This window comes from Oncorhynchus clarkii, chromosome 25 (genome assembly GCF_045791955.1).
Source record: "Oncorhynchus clarkii lewisi isolate Uvic-CL-2024 chromosome 25, UVic_Ocla_1.0, whole genome shotgun sequence".
In the NCBI taxonomy this organism is placed as follows: Eukaryota; Metazoa; Chordata; class Actinopteri; order Salmoniformes; family Salmonidae; genus Oncorhynchus; species Oncorhynchus clarkii.
Genome location: NC_092171.1, coordinates 16,354,191 through 16,370,532, shown reverse-complemented (window position 1 = coordinate 16,370,532; position 16,342 = coordinate 16,354,191).

Sequence of the window (16,342 nt, the reverse complement as noted above, 5' to 3'; positions counted from 1 at the left end):
CTGCAGCTGACCGTGCTGAAGTCTGGTTCACCTCGCTGCCTTTCTATTCTTCCAATCATCCCTTGCTCCCTAGGCATCCCCTTCAGTATGTGTCACCCCAAGAACAATTCCCTTCCTCTCATTTTTCAAAGTCATCCTTCCCTCTGTCCCTCCTCTGTCCCCCCTTCATTCCAGAGCCTTATATCAACAAGCCCCTCCTCTTTCTATCACTCCATCTCTCTGCATCCATACGGTTCTTCTCTCCTTCCTTCTCTTACTCTCTTTCTAAATTTACCAGGAGCATTGATTGACTGTGTGTGCAAGCAAGTGTTTTTTTTGCGTGACAAAGTGTGTGTGTGTGTGTGTGTGTGTGTGTGTGTGTGTGTGTGTGTGTGTGTGTGTGTATGCTTCAGTGCATTTGTGCGTGTGTGTGCATGAGTTTTATTAGAGTACTGTGGCTAAGGCTGGTCCTATGAACATTGCTCTCTACCTGTATCAGCATTAAGCAGGCAGACCTGTGTCGGCCCCATGCTGAATGATGGTTAATAGGAATGACCCGCGCCCAGGGAGGAGAGAGGGATAAAGAAGGAGAGAGAAAGTCAGTGAGATGATGTACAGGTGTTTTCCCCATACCAAACCTTTTAGGCTGTCTTGGACAAAGCCATTTTTTGCAGAGTGACACTAAGTTTGGTATGAATGGTCATTTATAATCATAGTTGTACACTATACTGTTCAGGCTTGGGGAAGGTAATCTAATGATGAAAACACAATTGTGTTGTTTTCTAATAAATTCCTCTCCACACAGAGATACATCAATAGTGAGAAATAGACTAAGAGGACAGACCTCAGTGATTTACTGACAGATTACAGAATACAGATGGCTTGCAAATGTTACCTATTAATTCACATACATAAATAATGAAGTCGGATAATACAAGTGTTTTAATGAATATCAGGGACTATTCACCATGAGGGATTCTTACTATTCTTACTTTATTTTAATTTTTAATCAAAAAAAAAAATTCTCCCCAATTTCGTGATATCCAATTGTTTAGTAGCTACTATCTTGTCTCATCGCTAGAACTCCCGTACGGGCTCGGGAGAGACGAAGGTTGAAAGTCATGCGTCCCCCGATACACAACCCAACCAAGCCACACAGCGCGCATCCAACCCGGAAGCCAGCCGCACCCCACGGACCTCCCAGTCGTGGCCGGTTACGACAGAGCCTGGGCGCAAACCCAGAGTCTCTGGTGGCACAGCTGGCGGTGCAGTACAGCACCCTTAACCACTGCGCCACCCGGGAGGCCTCAGGGAAGTTCTTGAGGGAAACCTGTTTCAGTCTTCCAGAGACGTGAAACTGGGATGGAGGTTTTACCTTCCAGCAGGAGAATGACCCAAAGCATAGTGCTAAAGCAACACTCGAGTGGTTTAAGGGGAAACGTTTAAATGTCTTGGAATGGCCTAGTCAAAGCCCAAACCTCAATCAAATTGAAAATCTGTGGTATGACTTAAAGATTGCTGTACACCAACGGAACCCATCCAACTTGAAGGCGCTGGAGCAGTTTTTCCTTGAAGAATGGCAAAAATCCCAGTGGCTAGATGTGCCAAGCTTATAGAGACATACCCCAAGAGACTTGCAGCTGTAATTGTTGCAAAAGGTGGCTCTACAAGGTATTGGCTTTGGGGGGGGGGGGGGGGGTGAATAGTTATGCACGCTCAAGTTCTTATTTCTTGTTGTTTCTTCAAGTGGTAGGCATGTTGTGTAAATCAAATGATACAAAATCTCCAAAATCTATTTTAATTCTAGGTTGTAAGTAAACAAAATAGTAAATAGTAAAAATGCCAAGGGGGGTGAATACTTTCACAAGTCACTGTACTGTATACATTGTAGCCATTACATCCATGTGAAGGAAGGACACGTTGGTGAGTAGAAAGACAGCCTTATGGCCAAAGGGCAGAGCAAACCTCACACTTTTAAATGGGGCGGCAGGGTAGCCTAGTGGTTAGAGCGTTGGACTAGTAACCGGAAGGTTGCGAGTTCAAACCCCCGAGCTGACAAGGTACAAATCTGTCGTTCTGCCCCTGAACAGGCAGTTAACCCACTGTTCCCAGGCCGTCATTGAAAATAAGAATTTGTTCTTAACTGACTTGCCTGGTTAAATAAAGGTAAAAAAAAAAAAAAAATATCCATTATTGCTTTGCCCACAGACCCTTCCTGCTGGATTGGTTCCTGGAATATTAGGCTGCTTTCTTCTCACACTCAGATCATGCAAAAATACTACTTGAAGCAGTGCCCAGCCTATAGCAAGAGTGCACATAGAGAACTTAAAGTGTGAGTAAATGTTGTTTCGGCATCAAATACACAGCCAATTCTAAAGGAACATTCATGACAAGACATGACATATATTTCTCTGTCCTGTTGACAAAAAAAACACACTGTTTCCCCCTGTGCCAACCAGACAGCCAAGCAGCCAGCCAGGCAGCCAGAGCTGCACATATGGGCCTGCTCAGCAGTCGGCAGTAGCTGGTAACAGAAACACAAAGCTGTCAGAGCCCCGTTGTCCTTTTCCGTCTCCCCCAGAAATAGAGTTTATTACAGCCCGGGGCGAAGGTTCTCAGTTGGGCCTTCAGCCCAATGGCCGCTGGCAGGAAATCTCTCCTTGGATATTAATAGTTGTGGTTAGTGGGCCATTTAATTGAGAGAGGTAGTGAGTGGTAGGTGAAAAGGATGATGGAGAGGCTCCTGCCAAGCCACAGTGGATATGTGGGATTGCTGTACTGCATAAATGCACTCAATTTACTGGTCTGTCACTAGACTTGGGCGGTATACAGTATATACCGTATACAGGGGTATTTGGAAATAGCCACGGGATGATTTTTCAATAGCGTCAATACCGCTTAAATACGTTTGAAAATGCGTAGCTACTTTTTAAGTAAATACCTGAAGTAAACCTGAGCAATACTTTAGGAGATAAAGAAGATTGCATTCTTCATTTCACCTGTCACATAATTTTTCATTATGAAGCTTACCGGTAGTTCCCAGTCATGTGGTGTTTTCCAGCTAGATATCTTATAACTATTTGCTAAATGCGCTGCAGTTGTGCATTTGGTTTTCTAATTTAGGAGCGACAGGTAGCTAGCGGTTAGAGATGCGAGCCAGCAACCGAAGGGTTGCCAGTTTGTATACCAGGTCTGCCTGGAGAAATCTGTTGGGAAATGAGCTGGAAACTGGAGGGTTGCTTGTATCAAATCCTAGATGCATTGCCTGCAGTTGTGCCCTTGAGCAAGGCACTTAACCCCCCACAACAGCAGCTCCCATCACCTCTCCAAAAACCTGTATATGTATGTGTGTCTTTTGGAGGGGTTGGGTTGAAAGCAGAAGTAACATTTTGGTTGGACCTTGTAAAGTGATCTTCATCTCTTAATCTAGCTAAGTGGCTAGCTTCTTCCAAAATCAAGCTTTTCTTGGTAACAGCAGAGAATCAACTCCTGGATCAAGAGCCTTGCTGTCTAATATTTGTTTGGTGCGTGCAACAAACTGTGAGTAGCATGTTTGAGTTACTTGTATAACGTTATGAGCTGGGATGTCAGTCCTGAAAAAAGTTTAGGTCAGAGACGGTATAAAATGTTCCCAATGTGCTCATTAGCATTTAGTTAGCATTATCTACGGGATTTTACATGTACATGGTAGCATTGCTAACCTTCGGATTACAGAGTGGCATTTTGCCCCTTGTGTTCAGTGCCGGTATTACTGAATTTACCGGTAAGGCACAAGGTCGCTATGAAGGTACAGTATGACAATCTGAATACGGCTCAAGCCTGTCCTTGGGCTTACCATAAAACAGCAATTTTTATCAGACAGCAACACATGTTTTCTGCTCTATCAGTGGTGCTGGTCACTTTTGATTGGGAAGAGGCAGAGTATCATATAAGGAAAACTCACACATCCTGTCTACAAATCGTTTAACTTTTTTTTAAAGCTACAGTATGAGACAGGCCAATGAGCGCAGACGTATGCAAATACAAAATTAATCCGCAATCAGTCCTCCTACATAGCAACTGTGTGTCATCTCCCCTGCAAGGCTACGTCAGTCCGTACTCCTTCTGCCACAGCGATTTTGACAGCCCTCTCTGTGCCAAGGAGGTGACCTCTGTCACTGTGCCAATAGGTGTACAACTTGTGAAATGTGCACTCCTCCCCTAGCACATCTCCTTTCTCCCCTCTACTCTCTCCTCCCCCAACCCATCCCCACCCTGATCTCCTGGTCTCTCTCTCTCTCTAAAGGCACAAGGAGAAAAAGGCCATCCCACTGCAGAGAGGACATGCATGACCGCCCACCTGTCGGACACCATGCCCAACAACGAGGTCACCGGCACCATGCAGCATCGCAACCGCATCATGAATATTCACGACCCTGGGAAAGGTGGTGTCAGCCGTTTTCCCTGCAGTGGTTTTCCACAGTGGTTTCCTGGAGCGATGCATGGAACTTCAATGACATTGCAGGCCTGAACATCAATGGCATTGCAGCCCTGGGATTTCTCTCTAAATCAATCGCTCTTATTCATCTGAACTGATCTATACACATTTTGCAATGAGGTCTTAGAGGAGGTGGATTTAGAGCTTTCTGCTTTGATGACTGATGCAGAAAAATATAGGAAACTTGTCAAAATAAGGCGCGCGTGCGGTATAGTGGATAAGATCCACCAAGGCTGGGCAAAAGAAGACTGGCTTGATAAACTGACTGAGCAAGTTTGACAATAAATAATCGAGGAATAGCACCACTCACCACATTCAACCCCCTAGAGCAGATTCCTTTGCTCTTTTATGGATTTGTGTTATTTCAGGGATTTCAGTGAGGTATTCTAACACAACACATTCCTGTGCCAGCTTCTGAGGTCCTTAAGGAATTGCTCCATCTTGGATCTAGAGGGAGGTATTTATGATTGAAAAAACTAAAATGGAATAGCACTCACATGCTGTGATTGATTGAGATAAACTGGGCATTTCATGCAAAGCAGCACTAAGCTTGTCTGATGTCCCTTGGCCATCTGCTACAAAGCACCGCCTTTCATTCGGTACAAAAAGGGCATCCTTTGAATATAGGCACAGCCAATGCATTCACCTTCTTTCATAACTTACAGTCACACTTTGCTGTGATTTTTCCTCTACTCTGATGCATTGTGAGCAGATCATCGTTCCTCCTGCATCATTTCAGAATTGTTTCATTAAATTAACATTACTTCTTCACAATTAGGTTGGATATTAAACTGTAGATGAATTGTGGTACCGTATTCCTACGAGGTCTGCAGAACGCTCTCATAAACCACGGAATAGAGCCACGCTCTGTTATGCGGAAACATTCTGATGAAATGTACTTTTCCACTTAAGTGGCAAATGTTCCATCACACTATAACCATGGACCTGAATGTAAAAAATAAGGTGCTTTAAATGTTGATTGAAAATGTTCTCTGTTACCCCTGAAAATAACCTATTTGATCATACATTAGAAAACAGGGCCCACACTATGATTGATGTTGAATAAAACTGCATAGACTACAACTAGAAGCTCTGTCCATGGTCCTGAATGTAGACTACAACTAGGAACACTATCCATGGTCCTGAATCTCTTCCTTCAAGTTTCAACTTTATTGTCCCATACAGTGATTTTGCAGCAAAGGAGCACAAAGAACAATATTGAACATATAAAATACACATGGATCACAATGACACAGAGTTAATGACACATACCTTCTACAGTACATATGCATTGCTGGCTGTTTGGGCTTTTAGGCTGGGTTTCTGTATCAGCACTTTGTGACATCTGTTGATTTAAATAGGGTTTTATAAATATATTTCATTGATTGAGTTATAGTGAATACAATGAGCATAGGGCTAACAGCCATCAGTACTAATATATACAGTAGGCCTACTAGTGATCGACATTAGCAGCAGCACAAAAGTATAGCAAAGTTGTTTAATAAGCTCTCTGCATTCTTAGATGATCTCGTCAACAACATATCATCAGTGTGCTGACAAAACTAAAATGACCATCATCATCAACATATTACCATCATTATCCGCAACATCATCATCATCATCCCTAGCCTACCTTCTTCTCTTCCCTGTAATCAAAAGGGCAATGGCCATAGGGGTGAAGGAGTGCTTGTACCTGTTAGTCTTAACAGTGGGGAATCGAAACTGGGAGCCAAAGGATAGGACCTGAAACACATGGTGTAGGGGGTGGGTACAGTCAGACAGGATGGATTCTGCCTTCCTCACCACTTGTCTGTTGTACAGGTCAGACAGACTACTCCTGTGATCTTACTGACCACATCACTATTCTAGCTAGTGCATTGTTTGCTTTTACACCAAGGTTGCCGTACCAGCAAATCAAAGACAATGTTAAGACAGACTCTATGTACGACTTATAAAAGAGAGTATTCAAGGTCCTGTCTACCTGAACTTTTCCAGTTTCCTGAGACAAAAAAAGTGTTGCTGGCCCTTCTTCCACAACATGTCACTGTTACACTCACATTTCAATGTATTCTCAATCATTGTGCCAAGATACTTGTAGTTGTCTACCATGTCTACCACCTGGCCCTTGATGATAGTGTTCTGAGGGGTAGGGGGTTGATGCCTGAAATGAACAGGCATCTTTGGGTTTTGTCACATACAGTTGTAAGAATGCACGGTTACACCAAAGTGGCTCAATCACTACCTGATTCATGGGTGCAATTATTCGGTTGGACTGTCTCCTTGACTGGCTGAATTAGCTCTGACTGAGGGATAGCTCTAAATTCTACTGCATTGAGACCCTTCCTATTGTGGGACCAAGTATGGACATCCATAAAGACTACTGAGATTGCGCCTGACACTCTATAGTAGGTAGCATATACACTGGATTTAAACAAACAGAGAGAGAGCTTAGTCCTAGAATGCCCTGCAAATGGTCAAGGAGAGAATTTAAAAAACATTGAAATTCATTCATTCACCGGTCATTTCTCAAAGTGTGAAAAATGAATTGCTCTGGATGTAGGCCTAGTGGTGGGGGAGACATAGAGTGGGAGAGTGAGGGTGGCTTGGAGCTGAGGTGGGCTACCCATCACAGAGCAGCTAACTCTGGTTCTATTCATGGGCAGGCTCCATCTGTCCCATGGGATGCAGTCTCCTCCATAAAAGAAGGGTCATATCTGCTGCCTGCCTCCACAGATTTAGGGTCCACCAGCCTTAACCCTCATCCAGAGCATCTGGTGATGGTACACACTCACACACTGGCACAACCACACGCACGCATAAATGCACACAACCACGCACACACAGAGTGGAGTGGATCCACTGTATTCAATCATGCTCACACTAAACTGATGCACTTGAGTGACCCTGCACGAAAAGGACATTATGTCCACCCCTTACACAGTCAATTTCAAGAACAAGACCATGACCTTATGCAAGGAAAGTGTGCTGCTGGCTCGCTTGGTTCTTATGTTGTATTCCCAAGCATGTGATTTAATTTCTGCCATCAATGACATCCAGGGGTGAAAGTAGATATATATTTTCTTACCCGTATGAGACACCCAAGTGTTTTTTTTTATAGCCTAGGTGTAATCATAGAATTCCATATAGAGTCCCCATTCATTTAATATCTGATGTTTGTGGGCCTAGTATCCTGGGTCTAGTAAAGATTTGTCATATCATTTTAACATGCAATGCCTTTTAACATAGGCGGTGTGTGGGTTTCATGTTCAGGAAGCACATTTTCACCATAAAAATGCACCTTTTAAACAAAGCATTTCATGCATCCTGGCATTTGCAGACGTATGTAAGATAGCCTATTATTCCTAATGTGATGATTAGTTAGACATCATTTAGGCTAAAAATATAACTCAATCATCGTTCGCAAAGAAAGACTGTTCAATGCAGCGCATAGTGGCATAGGGAAGGCCTAGGCAATAGGCTTATCAGATACATTTCTTGTTGGCCTTTTATAAACACATTTCATGCAATTCTACTACACTTTATTTTAATGGAGACATTAGCAGAATATTTTTGTAATGCTAAAAAATACTACTCAGCTGACACTGACAAACAGATCAATAAATACATTGTTGTCTGATCCATATAATCGACCTACGAAAAGTGGAAACACAAATACAATATGACGTCCATCTAACCTGGAGGAGGACATTTTTGTCCAAAAACAAACATAAGTGGCACTGACTCAATGATAAAGACAGTGATTATGCCCACTCACTGGGGATATGGCCAATGTTCTCTGCTGGTGCCAATAAGATATTTGGCTACAGTTTGCTCAATTAAGTTGAGAATTTTGATAACTGAAAGACAGACTGGAGTCTTTTCATTGTCATCTCTACAGCAATAGCCATTAGCTTTCCAAACAGTTTTTCCGCAATTGTATTTTTAAATATTGAGATACAGTGCCTTGCGAAAGTATTCGGCCCCCTTGAACGGCCCCCTTGAACTTTGCGACCTTTTGCCACATTTCAGGCTTCAAACATAAAGATATAAACCAGTTTTTTTTGTGAAGAATCAACAACAAGTGGGACACAATCATGAAGTGGAACACATTTATTGAATATTTCAAACTTTTTTAACAAAATCAAAAACTGAAAAATTGGGCGTGCAAAATTATTCAGCCCCCTTAAGTTAATACTTTGTAGCGCCACCTTTTGCTGCGATTACAGCTGTAAGTCGCTTGGGGTATGTCTCTATCAGTTTTGCACATCGAGAGACTGACATTTTTTCCCATTCCTCCTTGCAAAACAGCTCGAGCTCAGTGAGGTTGGATGGAGAGCATTTGTGAACAGCAGTTTTCAGTTCTTTCCACAGATTCTCGATTGGATTCAGGTCTGGACTTTGACTTGGCCATTCTAACACCTGGATATGTTTATTTTTGAACCATTCCATTGTAGATTTTGCTTTATGTTTTGGATCATTGTCTTGTTGGAAGACAAATCTCCGTCCCAGTCTCAGGTCTTTTGCAGACTCCATCAGGTTTTCTTCCAGAATGGTCCTGTATTTGGCTCCATCCATCTTCCCATCAATTTTAACCATCTTCCCTGTCCCTGCTGAAGAAAAGCAGGCCCAAACCATGATGCTGCCACCACCATGTTTGACAGTGGGGATGGTGTGATGAGCTGTGTTGCTTTTACGCCAAACATAACGTTTTGCATTGTTGCCAAAAAGTTCAATTTTGGTTTCATCTGACCAGAGCACCTTCTTCCACATGTTTGGTGTGTCTCCCAGGTGGCTTTAACCAACACTTTTTATGGATATCTTTAAGAAATGGCTTTCTTCTTGCCACTCTTCCATAAAGGCCAGATGTGTGCAATATACGACTGATTGTTGTCCTATGGACAGAGTCTCCCACCTCAGCTGTAGATCTCTGCAGTTCATCCAGAGTGATCATGGGCCTCTAGGCTGCATCTCTGATCAGTCTTCTCCTTGTATGAGCTGAAAGTTTAGAGGGACGGCCAGGTCTTGGTAGATTTGCAGTGGTCTGATACTCCTTCCATTTCAATATTATCGCTTGCATAGTGCTTCTTGGGATGTTTAAAGCTTGGGAAATCTTTTTGTATCCAAATCCGGCTTTAAACTTCTTCACAACAGTATCTCGGACCTGCCTGGTGTGTTCCTTGTTCTTCATGATGCTCTCTGCGCTTTTAACGGACCTCTGAGACTATCACAGTGCAGGTGCATTTATACGGAGACTTGATTACACACAGGTGGATTGTATTTATCATCATTAGTCATTTAGGTCAACATTGGATCATTCAGAGATCCTCACTGAACTTCTGGAGAGAGTTTGCTGCACTGAAAGTAAAGGGGCTGAATAATTTTGCACGCCCAATTTTTCAGTTTTTGATTTGTTAAAAAAGTTTGAAATATCGAATAAATGTCATTCCACTTCATGATTGTGTCCCACTTGTTGTTGATTCTTCACAAAAAAATACAGTTTTATATCTTTATGTTTGAAGCCTGAAATGTGGCAAAAGGTTGCAAAGTTCAAGGGGGCCGAATACTTTCGCAAGGCACTGTATGCCTGGCTGGGTCTCTTTACACTGACAGTCACAACTCAACAACCATCTATTTGGTATTTCCCGTATGATCTAGGATGTATTTCAAGGCCTACCTTCAAACGCAGTGCCTCTTTGCTTGACATCATGAGAAAATCAAAATAAATCAGCCAAGTCCTCAGAAAAAAAATGGTAGACCTCCACAAGTCTGGTTCATCCTTGGGAGCAATTTCCAAATGCCTGAAGGTACCACGTACATCTGTACAAACAAGTATGCAAGTATAAACACCATGGGACCCCGCAGCCATCATATCGCTCAGGAAGGAGATGCGTTCTGTCTCCTAGAGATTAACGTACTTTGGTGCAAAAAGTGCAAATCAATCCAAGAACAACAGCAAAGGACCTTGTGAAGATGCTGGAGGAAACAGGTTCAAAAGTATCTATATCCACAGTAAAACGAGTCCTATATTAACATAACCTGAAAGGCCGCTCAGCAAGGAAGAAGCCACTGCTCCAAAACCGCCATAAGAAAGCCAGACTTACAATTTGTAACTGCACATGGGGACAAAGATCGTATTTTTTGGAGAATGACCCCAATAATACTTCCAAAGATGTGGAAAAATGGCTTAAGGACAACAAAGTCAAGGTATTGGAGTGGCCATCACAAAGCCCTGACCTCAAGCCTAAAGAAAATTTGTAGGGCAGAACTGAAAAAGTGTGTGCGAGCAAAGAGGCCTACAAACCTGACTCAGTTACACCAGCTTTGTCAGGGGGAATGGGCAAAAATTCACGCAAAGTATTGTGGGAAGCTTGTGGAAGGCTACCCAAAACGTTTGACCCAATTTAAACAGTTTAAAGGCAATGCTACCAAATACTAATTGAGTGTATGTAAACTTCTGAACCAGTGGGAATGTGATGAAAGAAATAAAAGCTTAAATATATAATTATCTCTACTATCATTCTGACATTATACATTCTTAAAATAAAGTGGTGCTCCTAACAGACCTAAGACAGGGAATTTTTATTAAGATAAAATGTCAGGAATTGTGAAAAACTGAGTTTAAATGTATTTGGCTAAGGTGTATGTCAACTTCCGACTTCAACTGTATGTGTATGAAAACCATTATCAAAACAGTTTTTCTTCATTCACATTTCACACAAAAACCAAGGTATGAATACTGTTGTGTGCATGTTTTGTTAATCATCTGTATAATTACAATTGTTTGGATTCGCAGACTTCACCCTCCCTACACCTCTGATGAATATAACAGGAAACCTGTTCGTTCACCAAGCACTGCAAAATCATCCTGGCTATCGAACCCAAAAGGTTCTTCCAGGATCCATTAAGAAGGGTTATTTGAAGAACTTATAGGGGCTCCACCATAGTTTCAATTTGAACAACCCCTAAAGTATCCTCCAGGAACCTTTACTTTTTACAGTATAATAGCCTATAATTTTTGGGGAATGTGGTATTAATTGTGATGGGCTCACGTTTTACCGGTACAGCGTTCCCCCACTATTTATTTTGTCCGGTTGCCGTCTCGGACCGTACCGCCTTACTTTCACCCCTGATGACATCAGACATTATAATAATTGACTAAAATAAGTTTCCCTCAAGAAGCTATCTATCCCAAAGCAGTGATCACTACAAGGAGATTTGACGGGGGCCAAAAATTGCTTTGCTTTTGGATCATGAATTAGATTGCTAACAGTGTTAACAATCTAAAATGGCCTCATCTCTCGTGTTCTGCCATCCGAGGCTTTGAGTCGGTGTGCGACTGCCAGTTCAGATTTTCCACTATTCACACGGGAGCGTGTCTCAGCACAAAGCGGCAAATGAACTCTGAATTCAACGGAGTCGTAATAAGATTAGGATAGGGAAGTCAACCATTCAGAGGACCACTTTACATGTGAGCAGAGGCAAGCATTTGTGCAAAAACATTGTCCGGGCCAAGAAAACACAAGGCACAGGAGCACTGAATGAGAACATGAGAGCGCTGCGTAAACATTATTTCTGCTCATATCATACATTTGCAGGTGTTATTTTGAAACTGTTCCAAAATGTTCCTACAGAGATAAACCCAAAATTCTAAATCAAAATGACACAATGATTTGAGGTAATTTAGGCTACTTTCCTGTGAACTCCTTTCTTTGTTTGAGTCATTGTCATCAACATCATCGTCATCATCATCATCATCATCACCACCACACCAAACCCATACATCTGTTATAGTGACCCAGATGCTTGCAATCGTCTATCATTTTCCCTTCCTAGTTTGTTTCCTTCACTATCCCCCTTCTCTTCCTACCCTCTTCCCTCTCCTCTCCTCTTCTGTCATGACCTTATCTCCCAGACCATTTTCTCCTGGTGTTCTGCCCAGCTAGCCTCACATCGCCTGGGCCAGCATCCCAATCCTGTCAGCCTGGGATAGGAGCAAAGGCCTCCTGTCCTGCTGCTGCCTCCGCTGGTCCTCCAACCACAGTAGCCCTGCTCCGTCTCCCCTCCACCACCCCACCACCAGCCCTCCAATCCCCCCAGGACTACTGGCTCAACCCTCACCTCCCCATGACCTCCAGGAGATTAGATTTTACAGCTCATCCAAAACTAATTTTGAACTGCAGGATAGTCTCAGGTAAGTAAAAATATAATATCAGGAGATACTTGTGTGTTAAATATTCATGCTCAGGTTACTTGTTTGCTTTCCCCATCCTTGTAAAATGCTGATTCAGGTTATGAATTTCAACATAACGTTTGGGAATCAAGTGTGCTGGGGGATTTATAATCCATCCCTTACATCACATGGTCATCATGACACATGTCCATTCAGAACAGATAGATACGTATACTATAAATACAACTTTTTTGTCCTCAAAATATGAGTTCTGCCGCAACAACTGAAAATGGATGCAGGTTTTTACCAGGGTAAATGCACTGATCTATATCCACCTACTAATGATAATCAAAATCAACCTCTCTGATCCACCCAGAGAAATGCGCCATGTCACCAAATCAATAGTCCCTCAGCTGTTATTTTCAATGTCTCTACCATATTGCTATCTGTCAGGCATGACTGAGCCAATTCATTCTGTATGCAAACACCGAGCCATTGGCTTCAACAGCCTCCAAAGCCACATGGACAGGGGCAGCTTGGGTCCCGGCAGATTGGAAAATTTCAAAGGGTGGGAAAATCCACACTGTATCTGCAGTAACTCCATGTCTAATGGTCCACTCTACGGCCCTCTTCTCACTGTGAGATGATTACAGTGACCACATCAATCCTCACACACACACAAACACCAAAACAAACCCATCAACCTCACACACAAACACACCAAAACAAACCCAGAGAGTGTGAAAGTTCAGCATCTTCTGTCAAAGTGGAACCTAGGAGAGGATGGATACACCACAACTTCCATAAAAACAGCTCTGATTTATTAGTGATTTTCTGCTTGATCTGTGTTTAATGTGGTGGACTGTGAGGTATCAGTGAAGCCCTTTCCAAAAGCAAATTACGCGCTTGGGCTGAGTCCTTTATGTGTTTGCAGAGTGGTGAATTTAAAGCCCATTAATATTCTATTGGCAGTAGACTTGAGAGATATCTTTGCAATTCCTCTGCTTGGGTCCGGTCAAAAATCCACTGTGCTGTCTTTGTGCTGCCCACGCTTCTATTGAAAGAAATACATCTCAGTCAACTATGGCTGTGGAGCAGTGTTTTGCTAATGGGATTGTTAGAATGCAACACACCTGGCTGGATTGAGTATCAGACAGTATATACACGAGTAGGTTTGCAAAGCTACCGGTAATTTACTAAAGTTACAAGAATCTTCAGTCATTTTGGTAATTAACAGGTATTCTATGGCAATCTATGGTAACTTTGGTAATTTATTAAAATTTTGCTCACTTTAAAAAAATGTTTTTATATATAGTATACATTTTTTTTATCTGTGTCCATATTGTTCATGACTTCCTAGTGGGTAGACCATATGGATCAAGAGAAAATAGCCTAATTAATAAAAAAGGCTCTTATCAGCAATGGCATTATTTTCAATTAACTCTGCAACTCTTTCAACTATTGACTTTTTTCACAAATTCCAACAGTTTGGCACAAAAACATTTACAAAAAATACATATTAACATAATAAAAAAACGAGTGTGTAAATAAAAATATATAGGATATGTCATGCTGAAACCCTCATATTAAACATCATTGGTATTCAATAAATTGATGGTTTATATTTAGGATACATTTTGTCATTTTTTGAAATCGTTTTATTTGACTATTTTATATATTTAACGTGTGATAAGGCCACACAGATGGCCAGAGATAATTACAGACACCTGTGATAATCTGACTACCCAAAATGGCCACTAGATTAAACTTGAAAGTTATCTAAATTCTGGTAGTTTACTGGTAAGTTTTACATCCCTTTGTAACCCTACACACAAGTGACACACTGAGGCCCTTGTGCCAGAGCAATGTTTGCATATTTGCACTGGTGTACATTGTACATCTTAAAATCTTGGCAACAAGTGACAGTTTTACATTTTAATGTTGCAACTCATAAAAATGCAGCTAATTTCTTAGGACAGTATCTTCCTCCTTGCCTTACACGTGTGAGGTAAAAACCTATACGGAATTGGCTAGGAAACACCTGCTTTCATGACTGCAGAGCTGCAAAGGACAATGACTCACACACACACACACACACACACACACACACACACACACACACACACACACACACACACACACACCTTAATTCACTCATTCTCTCTCACAAACACGCCGTCACCCAGCCAGATGCTGTGAAGTTGAAGGAGTGGGTGTAGTGTGGGAGTCGTTGTGGTGCAGAAAACAGTTATTGGGGACACAGGGGCAATTCGCTAACGTTGCTTCTCAGTTGGGACAGTAGCCCGACTCCGGACGGGCGCGCTCTAAACTCGTGACGAAGCTTTCTTAACGTGAACCATCCCGGCCAAGACCGCACACATCTTGCAGCGCCGGCTGATATAGGTAGGCAACATTCAGGCAGCTCAGGTAAGAGAGACTATCTTGTACTATTTATGTATCAAATAATTATCTGCAGTTTTCTTTTGATGCAGTAAACGATCTATTCAATTAGTCAGAGTGTGTGGTGATGTGGTTGCTTACACTATAGTGTATGGACGAATATTTGCGGTTCTATGTGGTGTTCGAGGACAAAACAATTTATGACGCGAAACTATGCACAGGCGGCAGTTTTTTGTTGTTGCATGGAATTGTACATGAATATTTGATAGTGGTGTGGGCGAAAATCATTCTGAGAACTGTCTTACCAAGTATGGTAAATGGATGCGACCGGGTGTCGGTGACAGAGTGCACTCAAACAAATGACGGAGGAGTGACATGCAGGCTCAGGACCTTGAACTTGACCAATGGTCAAAGACAAATAGGAAGTCAGATAGATTCAGCCCATGTGTAACTATACCAATGGAAATTATAAAATCAAAACTTTACACTTCATTGGAATGCCTTTGAATTCTATTTTACTGGCCTGGTATTTTGTCCTAGCCTTTAATGTACCATGACAATTGTCTATAGAGCAGTAAGTAGGCTACTGTTGGTGCTCTTATGCAAACTTGACATAGCTTACCCCACCCACTGCTGTATACCAAAATGCAAGTCTGAAACGTCTGAATATTCAAGCTTCAACAACTGGGCTCGAGATCAAACTTTATAAATCATTTAATAGCCGAAATATACAAGAGACACTTTGTCTATAGCTGAGAACAATATACATGCACTTTGTCTATAGCTGAGAAAAATATACATGCACTTTGTCTATAGCTGAGAAAAATATACATTCACTTTGTCTATAGCTGAGAAAAATATACATGCACTTTGTCTATAGCTGAGAAAAATATACATGCACTTTGTCTATAGCTGAGAAAAATATACATGCACTTTGTCTATAGCTGAGAAAAATATACATGCACTTTGTCTATAGCTGAGAAAAATATACATGCACTTTGTCTATAGCTGAGAAAAATATACATGCACTTTGTCTATAGCTGAGAAAAATATACATGCACTTTGAGCAAAAGTCAAAGTTATCCGGTTTAGTGTAGCCAATAGTCTGTGAGATGATTTCATACCTCATTTAATCATAATTAATAAACTCTCCATGTGGACATTATGTGTGCATAGAGGTATAATTGCAGCGCATATGAATAATAATTGGAGCCTAGAGTGTATGCCTGTGTGTGTGTGTGCATCTCTCCCATGACTATACGCACGCTAGTGTCGATTGCAGTGGGCAGGGCAGTGAGAGCAGCGCGATCACGTTT